The sequence below is a fragment of the Triticum dicoccoides genome, chromosome 2A (genome assembly GCF_002162155.2).
Source record: "Triticum dicoccoides isolate Atlit2015 ecotype Zavitan chromosome 2A, WEW_v2.0, whole genome shotgun sequence".
NCBI lineage: Eukaryota > Viridiplantae > Streptophyta > Magnoliopsida > Poales > Poaceae > Triticum > Triticum dicoccoides.
Genome location: NC_041382.1, coordinates 191,827,174 through 191,839,877, shown reverse-complemented (window position 1 = coordinate 191,839,877; position 12,704 = coordinate 191,827,174).

The following is a 12,704-nucleotide window of genomic DNA, read 5'->3' as shown; positions in this document are numbered from 1 at the left end:
CATGCTCGTTGAATCTCTTGGCTACAACTTACTTTCAGTATCTAGACTTGCTGATTTCGGTTTGAATGTCCTATTTACTGAGGTAGAGTGCCAAGTATTTCGTCGAGACAATCATAAAATGGTCTTTATCGGTATGCGTAGAGGTGATCTTTACATTGTCGATTTCTCTAAAAAGGCACAACCTAAAACTTGCTTTATTGCTAAATCCTCAAAAGGTTGGTTGTGGCATAGACGACTAGGTCACGTTGGCATGAGAAACCTTGACAAGATTATTAAAGGAAATCATATCCTTGGAGTTAACGATGTCATATTTGATAAGGATAGACTTTGCAGTGCTTGTCAAGCAGGTAAACAGGTTGGAGGAAGACATCCCGTGAAGAACATCATGACCACAAGGAGGCCACTCGAGCTACTTCATATGGATCTTTTTGGTCCCAACGCCTACAAGAGTCTCGATGGAAATTCTTTTGGTCTAGTTATAGTTGATGATTTTTCAAGATTTACGTGGGTGTTCTTTCTTAATGACAAGTCGCAGGTCCAGAAGATCTTCAGAAACTTCGCTAGGAAGGCCCAAAATCAGTTTGACGTGAAGATCAAGAAGGTTCGGAGTGACAACGGAACGGAGTTCAAGAACGCAAATGTGGACACCTTTCTTGACGAAGAAGGGATTTCACACGAGTTCTCGGCTACGTACACACCTCAACAAAATGGAGTTGTTGAGAGGAAGAACCGGACGCTCATCGAAATGGCAAGAACGATGCTTGATGAATACAAGACGCCGAAGCACTTTTGGGCAGAAGCGGTTGAGACAGCTTATCACGCAACAAATCGCTTGTATCTTCACAAGCTACTCGACAAGACGGCATACGAGCTCCTCACTGGTAACAAACCCCAAGTTGGATACTTTCGAGTATTCGGCTCAAAGTGCTACATTCTTGATAAGCATCATCGTTCAAAGTTTGCTCCTAAATCTCATGAAGGTTTCCTACTTGGTTATGGCTCAAACTCTCACACTTACCGTGTCTACAACAATTTCACCCAAAAGGTTGAAGAGACGGTAGATGTGAAGTTTGATGAATCTAATGGCTCGCAAGTAGAGCAATTGCCAATTGATGTAGGAGACAAAGACCCTTCAGAAGCAATCCAAGACTTGTCCATTGGCAAAATTCGTCCAACGGAGGTGAAGGAGAGTACTTCATCCGTCCAAGTGGAAGCTTCTACTTCACGACAAAGTGAACCAAGAATTGACACGGAAGCATCCACAAGTGGGACACACCAAGATGAAGAAAACGAGGAAATACATCAAGACGAACATCAACAACCTCCTTCTCCACCACGACAAGAGAACGACAACGTCAACAATGAAGAAGACCAAGAAGAAGAACAAGATGAAGAAGATGTTCAACAAAGACCCAAGCAAAAGCTCTCACGAGTTCGAGCAAGAATTGCCAAAGATCATCCCGTCGAGCAAATCTTAAATGATATACAAACCGGGAGAATCACTCGCTCAAAGACTCGTTTAGCTAACTTTTGTGAAAACTATTCATTCATCTCTAGCATTGAACCTATGAAGGTTGAAGAAGCATTGGAAGATCCGGATTGGATAAACGCTATGCATGAAGAGCTACACAACTTTGAGAGAAACCAAGTTTGGACATTAGTTGAGAAGCCCGACAACAACCACAACATCATTGGTACCAAATGGGTGTTTCGCAACAAGCAAGATGAAGATGGACAAGTGGTTCGCAACAAAGCATGTCTCGTCGCCCAAGGATACACATAAGTCGAAGGTATGGACTATGGTGAGACATATGCTCCCGTTGCTAGACTTGAGTCCATTCGCATCTTACTTGCCTATGCTAATCACCATAATATCACCTTGTACCAAATGGACATCAAAAGTGCTTTTCTAAATGGTGAAATAGAGGAGGAAGTTTATGTCAAACAACCTCCCGGTTTTATCAATCCTAAGAAACCAAATCATGTTTACAAACTTCACAAAGCTCTTTATGGTCTTAAACAAGCTCCTAGAGCATGGTATAAATGCTTGACCAAGTTCCTTACTACAAGTGGTTTTGAAATTGGTAAAATTGATTCTACTCTTTTTACTAAAAGGGTTAATGGAGAACTATTTGTATGCCAAATTTATGTTGATGATATCATATTTGGTTCAACTAACCCTCTCTTTAGTGAAAAGTTTGGAAAGCTAATGTCAGAGAAGTTTGAGATGTCTATGATGAGTGAACTCAAATTCTTTCTCGGTTTGCAAATCAATCAAACTAAGGAAGGTACATTTGTCTCTCAAACAAAGTACACCAAGGACTTATTCAAGAAGTTCAATATGCAAGAATGCAAAGGTATGTCTACACCCATGCCTACTAGTGGACATAATGATTTAACCAAAGATGGTGAACCGGTTGATCAAAAGGTTTATCGCTCTATGATTGGTTCATTGTTATACCTATGTGCTTCACATCCCGATATTATGCTAAGTGTGTGCATGTGTGCACGATATCAAGCTGCTCCTAAAGAATGTCATCTTAAGGCTGTGAAAAGGATAGTGAGATATTTAATCCATACACCAAATTTTGGCATTTGGTATCCTAAGAGGTCTTCTTTTGATCTTGTTGGCTATTCCGACTTGGATTATGCCGGAGACAAGGTTGATAGAAAGTCCACTTCGGGTACTTGTCAATTTCTTGGTAGATCTCTTGTGTCTTGGTCTTCCAAGAAACAAAACTCGGTATCATTATCCACCGCCGAAGCGGAATACATTGTCGCTGGTTCATGTTGTGCTCAATTACTTTGGATGACCCAAACTCTTAAAGATTATGGGATTTATGTGAAACATGTTCCACTGCTTTGTGACAATGAAAGTGCTATCAAAATTGGTCATAATCCTGTACAACATTCTCGAACTAAGCATATTGAAGTTCGTCATCATTTCATTCGAGATCATGTTGCTAAGGGTGACATTAATCTTAAGCACGTTCGCACCGATAAGCAATTAGCGGATATATTTACTAAACCTCTTGATGAGAAAGTATTTTGCAGGTTGAGAGGTGAATTGAACATCATTGATGCTTCGAACTTGGAGTAGAAACTCCATTGGATACATGCAAGACATGAGCTTATGACTAATCCATGATATATCTCTTATGATGACTATCTTATGTCTTGGATATATTTGTACCTTGCATGTTGTCTAACCCATGTAGGTGCTTGGTTGAATCTAATTCCATGAGATTGCGACTCACTCACATCTTGAGCAATCTCTACATCACCAAGTCTCTACACAATGGCGGTTGAAGACAAGGAAGCACAAAACCATTCAAACATATCCTTTGACAAATTCTATGTTGAGCTTCATGATTGTCATTTTTGGATACACAAGTGCTCTTCCTTGCAAGAACTAACCCATGTAGGTAGATGAACTCAAACTCCAAGTGGTACTCTCAACTCTTGATGAGCTACATCAACCTTGAGCACCCACACAAGTTCAACTACATGAGCAAGAACCACACCACCACCCAAGGTATGTTATTCCATCTTAGAGAAGCTTTACTCCAAGACATGAGTCAAAGCAACTCAACAAGATGTGAATACATCAAGATGCTTAAACGAAAAATGGTAACCCCATTTTGAGCTTAAACGATGAGTATGACCTATGATCAAGTATTCTCACTTGACTCCTAAGTCAATATACTCTAACATAGGTGACTATGTCACCGCCCAACTCTAGATGAAGTTCTCTTGTGTTCTTTTTGTGTGTATCTCATGCATGTTTAGTTTCTTTCTTTTTTTCAAAAACAAAAAAAACTCCATCTAGATTTTTCAGTCTCTTCTCTTTTCTTTCTGTTTTTGTTCTGCATTTTCTGCATTCAATTCCTTGCAAATCCTTCAGGTAATTCATTGCAAATCTTTGTGAGATCCTACATGTCTAGTGAGCTGAGGTGACAAATGTTTTTCTCTGCGTAAACTCGGTTTCACCGACTTGTAATTTTCGGTCCAACCGAATCCTTTCGGTACCACCGAAACATTCCACTCGGTGCCACCGACTTTGCAACAGGAAAAACAATTTGCCACTTGTTCTATATTTCTTCTGATCCAGCTCTACTCAATGAATCTTGTCCTCTACAAGCATCACAGTTTTATCCATTGCTTTGTGCCGAGTCTCAAGGACCAAACCTATACGACGGATTCCAGAAAGCCCTTCTTGGAAATTGATGTCAAAGGGGGAGAGAGAGATCACATCAATGCTTGTAGGAGAGAGAGATCACATCAAGGGAGAGAAAAAGTCTCAAGGACTAAACCTACAAGAGAAAGTATTAAGGGGGAGAAAGAGATTTCCAGGGGAGAGAATACTCAAGGATCCTAGATGCTTGATGTTCAAGAGGAGATATGTCACATGCCTTTTGGGGGGAAAGACATGTATTTGCATTAAGTTCTATCCATTTGTATCTTTCAGCTCTGATTTTCTGTTCCCTATCTTCTCCCAATATCCCATGTAAGATTCAGGGGGAGCAAGACACCTAAGGGAAAGAAATCAGTCAAATTCATTGCATATCTTTACTCTTGGGGACATGTTGAATCCAATGTGGTACCTTGTACTCACTCTCTACATGTCATCCCAGTCTTGGCATTCTTGTGGTTTCTTTTGTGTGCTCTGGCTAGTGGATGTACCTGTGTTATCTAACTTTGTTTGAGCAGGTTCATTCCATCCTAAGCCAACTCAAAGACTACACGGTAAGTGTATGCATCAAAATCATGAGTATGAGGAGTTCTTGCTTATGTACATACTGTTTGCAAGAAGGACTCATGAGCATGAAGGTATTTTCCTTGATAATCTTTTGCTCTGATGCATATGGCCAAGATACATGTAACACATTGCCTACTCTGTCATGGTTATGCTCTCACATGCCACTATATTTCATATTTACATGAGTGCATACATGTAGGGGGAGCCTATGCTTGTTACATGTCCTTCCAAAGCTTTACTTGCTGTTCTTTATATCTTTATCTAAAGCTTTGATGTATGTTTCCATCAATTACCAAAAAGGGGGAGATTGAAAGCACAAGTGCTCCCTAGGTGGTTTTGATAATTGATGACAACATATCTCTTGTTGGACTAACATTTCTATCTAGCATGTTTCAGATAAGTTCAACAATGGAGTGGCATGGACTAAAGGTTGTGGGAACTCCTTCAAGATGCTAGGGACAAAGGATTGGCTAAAGCTTAAAGCTCAAGACTCTTCATTTTACATTTTAGTGATCCAAGATCACATTGAGTCCATAGGAAAAGCCAATACTATCAAGGAGGGATGAGGTGTTACTTAATGAGCCTCTTGCTTCATGTGCTTAATGATATGCTCCAAAATCCTCAGCTACTTTCCTAATTCCACATATGACCTAAACCCAAAGCCAAACTCGGACCTACCGATTATTCCTATCCGGCGCCACCGAGTTTCACCTGTCATAGCCACTGCCAGAAACCCTAATCAGTTCGGTCTCACCGATGGGATCTCGGTCTCACCGAGATGGGCTTGCAAACTCTCTGTTACCTATTGCAATATTTTCGGTCCCACCAAGATATGCAATCGGCCCCACCGAGTTTGCTTGGCCAACTCTTTGTTTCACTTATTACCCAAATCGGTCCCACCGAGTTTGAGTAATCGGTCAAACCGAGTTTTGGATTTACCCTAACCCTAGCACATCGGTCCCACCGAGTTGATCCAGTCGGTCCCACCGAAAATCTCTAGCGGTCACTAGGTTTCCTATTTCGGTCTGACCGAGTTTGTTGATTCGGTCCCACCGAGATTGGTAAATCGTGTGTAACGGTTGGATTTTGTGTGGAGGCTATATATACCCCTCCACCTCCTCTTCATTCGTAGAGAGAGCCATCAGACTAAGCCTACACTTCCAGCATCCTATTTCTGAGAGAGAACTACCTACTCATGTGTTGAGGCCAAGATATTCCATTCCTACCATATGAATCTTGATCTCTAGCTTTCCCCAAGTTGCTTTCCACTCAAACCTTCTTTCCACCAGATCCAAATCCTATGAGAGAGAGTTGAGTGTTGGGGAGACTATCATTTGAAGCACAAGAGCAAGGAGTTCATTACCTACACACCATTTGTTACTTCTTGGAGAGTGGTGTCTCCTAGATTGGCTAGGTGTTACTTGGGAGCCTCCGACAAGATTGTGGAGTTGAACCAAGGAGTTTGTAAGGGCAAGGAGATCGCCTACTTCGTGAAGATCTACCGCTAGTGAGGCAAGTCCTTCGTGGGCGATGGCCATGGTGGGATAGACAAGGTTGCTTCTTCGTGGACCCTTCGTGGGTGGTTGCTTCTTCGTGGACCCTTCGTGGGTGGAGCCCTCCGTGGACTCGCGCAACCATTACCCTTCGCGTGTGGAGCCCTCCGTGGACTCGCGCAACCGTTACCCTTCGTGGGTTGAAGTCTCCATCAACGTGGATGTAGGATAGCACCACCTATCCGAACCACGGGAAAAACATCCGTGTCTCCAATTGCGTTTGAATTCTCCAAACCCTTCCCTTTACATTCTTGCAAGTTGCATGCTTTACATTCTGCTGCTCATATACTCTTTGCATGCTTACTTGATATGTATTGTGTATGTTGAAATTGTGCCTAAAACTCCACTCAAACCAAAAAGGCCTAAAAATTGCAACTTTAGCACTAAGTGTCTAATCACCTCCCCCCCTTTAGACACATCTACTTCTAGATCCTACAATCAGCCATTCGGCATGGTCATGGAAAAATCTGGAGTGGAAACAAGGTCTTCAGAGCAGACAATGCTATCTGACGAAGCGCATGTCTTGCTGGTTACAGATAGCTCCGCAGAGGAGGATTCAGAGACAGATGACCAGTCCTATCCCCCCCGAGGTGCATGCTCTAACTTGGCAGGGTTATGTTGTTCATATCGTGCGTATGGTATCTTGCATTGCTATGTCATTTGCTTAGTTTAGACATGCTTTGTGTGGATGCCACCTGTTTAGTGTCTAATTACCATATATGTGAATTATGCAATGCCATCTTGTTGCAAGACATTATATATGTGAAATATGCAATGCTATCTTGTTGCAAGGCATTATATATGTGAATTATGCAATGCCATGTTGTTTAGCCAAGTGTCATATATGTGAATTATATCATGCCGTACTTTTTTATATTTCTCATTGCTTTAGTCGACAATGTTTGTATATTCAACTGCTCTTCCTGTGCATCAGCCATTTGAATTATTGATACAGAAATCTGGAGTGAAAACAAGGTCTTCAGAGCAGACAATGCTACCTGCTGAAGCAGATATCTTGCTGGTTACAGATAGCTCTTCAGAGGAGGATTCAGAGGCAGATGACCAATCCTATTATCCCCCTGAGGTGTATGCTCAAACTTGGCAGGGTTATATTACTCATATCATGCATATGTTGTATTGCAATGCTTAGTTTTTACATCATATACACGATATTGAATGCCATCTCCTTAGTAGACACATCATATATGTGATTGCCCTCTGCTCACTTCCTTAGTATATAAATCATATATTTGAATTATATCATGCCATGATGTTTACATAGACAGCATGTATCTGAATTATGGCATGCCAAACCATTTTCTAAAGACATCATATAGTTATATCATCTCATCCTGTTTACATAGTCATCATATTTTGAATTATGTCATTCTATCCATGAATTATATCATGCCATCATGTTTCCATCGACGGCATGTTTGTGATTTATGGCATGCCAACCACTTTAATAGACACATCGTATAGTTATATCATGTCATCCTGTTTACATAGTCATCATATTTTGAAGTATGTCATTCTATCATGTTTAGTTAGCCATCATACATGTGAAATTGTGTCATGCTATCCTGTTTAATTAGCCATCATATATGTGAAATTATGTCCTGCTATTCTGTTTGGTTAGACCACATAAATGTGAATTATTTGATGCCATGTTTTCTTCCCTACTATCCATTGCACCTGTCTATCTTACAATGTCTGTACATTCAATTACTTTTCTTGTTTATCAGCCATTTCAATTGGAGGGGATGATGGTAGTATCTGTTGGAGAAAAACACGGTCTTCAGAAAAGATCGTGCTACCTGTCGATGGATATAGAACCATGGTTGTACTTGCCCAAGAAGCAGTGCCACCACACATAACCCAGACTCATGCAGATTGTACCCCTACCCAGTTGGACAGAGAACCAGCTACACCCCTTCTAACCCCAACCCCAACATATAGTAACCCAGTTCCTGTTGACACAGCACCGTCTCCACCACAGAGCACCCAATACGAGCAGTTAGTAAGGCAACTGCAGTGCCCAAAGCACGAGGACCACCACTCCGAACCCCAAGTCATAGCTTAAAGCAGAAGAAGAATTGTTCTCAAGTCAGGTTCCGTAGCTATGGTTCATACTACTTTGCTTGTGCATCACTGTATTTACTCATACCAACTAATTTCAAATTTGAAGGATGCAATTGAAACTCCAATTCCACAATGAGTATGTTTTAAACCTATTTCTTTAACGTGTTTGCTGTTGTAACTTGCTCTATGTCGATTTCAGTTTCAATTGAATAAACAGTTATGTTCTCATGCCATGCACATTACAAGTGTTGTTATTGTTGTGTAGTTTCCCACACTTATATTCTGTCTATGCTGCTTTGTCTTAAATAGATATGATTCGACATGTATCTATCTTGATTTGGCAACATAAACTAGAATGATATAGATCATACAGTGACCATAATACATAGATATATGTTTGTTTCATACTGTTATCCTGTCCACCTTACTACTAAACTGGTTTACCAAAATGAGTTTCTATACTACATTGTAAACCTGTGATGTGTTTGTTTGTTTCTCTTTTAGAACACGGATAAAATATTGGAGAAGAGTACCCCGTTATGCAATGGTAAAGGAAGTAATGCAGATAAGGTTCAAGATAGTGAGACATCCCTATTGGTCTCCAAGATAGTTGAAAAAACTATATTGAAGACACTGAGACAACCCCAAAGTCTTGTCTTGATGTAGTGTTCGAGTTACTGGCCTACTACTACTGGCACCAGCTCTTCGAACTCACTGCCTGAATCAGTTCGGCTTCTTGAGTCTCAACTTCAAGTTGAAAGACATTGATCAAATGTTATGCGACAAGAAGCCGAAGGACTAAGGAAGTCCCTGCAGAATTCAGATGCATACTTTCTGGTGCAACAACAAGTGCTAGAGGATTTAAGCGCCAAACAAGAGAAAGTTAATAAGCTTGCTAAGCATCTTGTTGATGTCTACTACACAACCTTCTTCTTGTAGACGTTGTTGGGCCTTCAAGTTCAGAGGTTTGTAGGACAGTAGCAAATTTCCCTCAAGTGGATGACCTAAGGTTTATCAATCTGTGGGAGGCGTAGGATGAAGATGGTCTCTCTCAAACAACCCTACAACCAAATAACAAAGAGTCTCTTGTGTCCCCAACACACCCAATACAATTGTAAATTGTATAGGTGCACTAGTTCGGCGAAGAGATGGTGATACAAGTGGTATATGGATGGTAGATAAAGGTTTTTGTAATCTTAAAATATAAAAACAGCAAGGTAACTAATGATAAAAGTGAGCACAAACGGTATTGCAATGCGTTGAAACAAGGCCTAGGGTTCATACTTTCACTAGTGCAAGTTCTCTCAACAATAATAACATAATTGGATCATATAACTATCCCTCAACATGCAAAAAAGAGTCACTCCAAAGTCACTAATAGCGGAGAAAAAACGAAGAGATTACGGTAGGGTACGAAAACACCTCAAAGTTATTCTTTCTGATCGATCTATTCAAGAGTCCGTAGTAAAATAACATGAAGCTATTCTTTCTGTTCAATCTATCCTAGAGTTCGTACTAGAATAACACCTTAAGACACAAATCAATCAAAACCCTAATGTCACCTAGATACTCCAATGTCACGTCAAGCATCCGCGGGTATGATTATATGATATGCATCACACAATCTCAGATTCATCTATTCAAACCAACACAAAGTACTTCAAAGGGTTCCCCAAAGTTTCTACTGGAGAGTCAAGACGAAAACGTGTGCCAACCCCTATGCATAGGTTCATGGGCGGAACCCGCAAGTTGATCACCAAAACATATATCAAGTGAATCAATAGAATAACCCATTGTCACCACAGTTATCCCACGCAAGACATACATCAAGTGTTCTCAAATCCTTAAAGACTCAATCTGATAAGATATCTTCAAAGGGAAAACTCAATCCATTACAATAGAGTAGAGGGGGAGAAACATCATAAGATCCAACTATAATATCAAAGCTCGTGATACATCAAGATCGTACCACCTCAAGAACACGAGAGAGAGAGAGAGAGAGAGAGATCAAACACATAGCTACTGGTACATACCCTCAGCCCCGAGGGAGAACTACTCCCTCCTCGTCATGGAGAGCACCGGGATGATGAAGATGGCCACCGGAGAGGGATTCCCCCCTCCGGCTGGGTGCCGGAACGGGTCTAGATTGGTTTTCGGTGGCTACGGAGGCTTCTGGCGGCGGAACTCCCGATCTATTCTGCTCCTCGATGGTTTTACGGTATATTGGTATATATATGAGGAAGAAATATGTCAGGGGGGCCACGAGGGGCACACGAGGGTGGAGGGCGCGCCCAGGGGGGTGGGCGCGCCCCCTGCCTCGTGCCTTCCTCATTGCTTCCCTTACATACACTCCAAGTCTTCTAGATTGCTTCTGTTCCAAAAATAAGTTCTGTGAAGTTTCAGGTCAATTGGACTCCATTTGATTTTCCTTTTCTACGATACTCTAAAACAAGGAAAAACAGAAACTGGCACTGGGCTCTAGGTTAATAGGTTAGTCCCCAAAATCATATAAAATAGCATATAAATGCATATAAAACATCCAATGTTGATAATATAATAGCATGGAACAATCAAAAAATATAGATACGTTGGAGACGTATCACTTGCCAGCATTATGGGTACCCAGGATATTGTTTCTTGAGCTCTTCTGAAGTGGTTTCAGTTCTGGACTTGTTTTGTTGCGGCGTTTATATGCTGCTTTGTTCCCTATATTTGCACTAGTGGCAAACTTTGATGCCCAGTGGATGTAATATGTGTAATAGTTGTGATAGCCTAGCGTAAGTTGCTTGCTAATTTATTTCCTTATTGTCTTGTTTATTTGTTTTTCTTGTAGTCAGTGTAGTTCTTTTTCTGCGGCTTGCTAGTGGCCGCAATAACCTATTTCTTAAAACTAGTCCACAATAACCATGGGCTACATATTTACTGTAGTTAACATGGGGCTCCTACGGGCCGTAGAAACAATGGGCCTTCTATGGGGCATAGAAACAATGGGCCTTATATGGGCCGTAGACACAATGGGCCTTCTACGGGCCGTATCATCAATGGGCCTTCTCCGGGCCGTATGATCGGTTGGCCAAACATGGGCCAACAACAGACCACATTATGGCCGTAAATGGGCTAGAGTTGAAATCGTCCGTTCATGGGCCGACCATAACGGGTCGTCGTTAATCGGTCGTATTTGATGATGCGATGAAAACAGACCAACGTATTAACGGGCCATAAATGGGCTGACTGTAACCACGGGCTGAATTTGGCCCACAAGCAGAAAATGACAGTAACGGGCCATAAGTAAATGAATACTAGAAATGAGCCCAAGAATAAATGGGCCCTGAGAAGGCCGAAAGATAACATGGGCTGGAAACGGCCCAACGGAATAATGGGCCGTTAATGGGTATAAAGTGATACACTGTTCATTACGGTCTAGTTTCACCATGTGTCGTTAATGGGACGAGGGTTACTAAGGGCCTCGTATGGGCCGAAAGACGTCATGGGCCATACATGGGCCGGGAGTTAAAATGGGTTGGAATTATATTGGACGGCCAGATGACGCTACTGGGCCTAATTCGGATAGGCCGTAAACGGGCCCTAGGTTAGGGGGATGTAAATGGGCTATATGCGAACAGGCCGTTAACAGGCTTGTCGTGGGCCGGCCCGCCACCTTTTGACCAAGTCAAACGGGGGGCCTTTTCATAGGAATGGGCCTCTGTTGGGCCGTGCCACGTGTCGACGTATCATAGGCGCTTTGGGTCCAATGAGTGGATGACATCTGTCCCAACGGTGAGCCGACACGTGTTTCCTCCAGCCAATGATGATTTTACACGTGGAAAATCCCCATTGGCTGGGGCTGTTAACGGGTTATCGGATCCAAAAATGGACCCAATAGCTTAACGGCGTTTCGTTACGGCGGATGCCACGTGTCGGTCACCCTTGACGAAAGCACTTCTGTGACGCGCGATTTATCGTCATGGAAGTGGACACTTCCGTGATGATAATTTTGGTAATGTCATGGAACACTTCTACGACAGCACAGGTATGACTATCTTGATTTTGTCATAAATTTGTCATGGATGTACATGCATGACAGAAAACGTGACCTACTGTGACAAACATGTATCATCACGGAAGTGTATTTTTTTGTAGTGACACACTGAGTTTACTGTTGAATCTAGTTCCCCAAGAGCTGAAAAACGAAGTGATGCCGCCGCCTACCCACTCGTTCACTTGAAGAGACTCCAATGGCGATCTGAGGGGTGAGCCTGCTGGTTATGGACTTCAACAAGGAGTTCCCCTTTGAGTTCGCCATTCAGTCC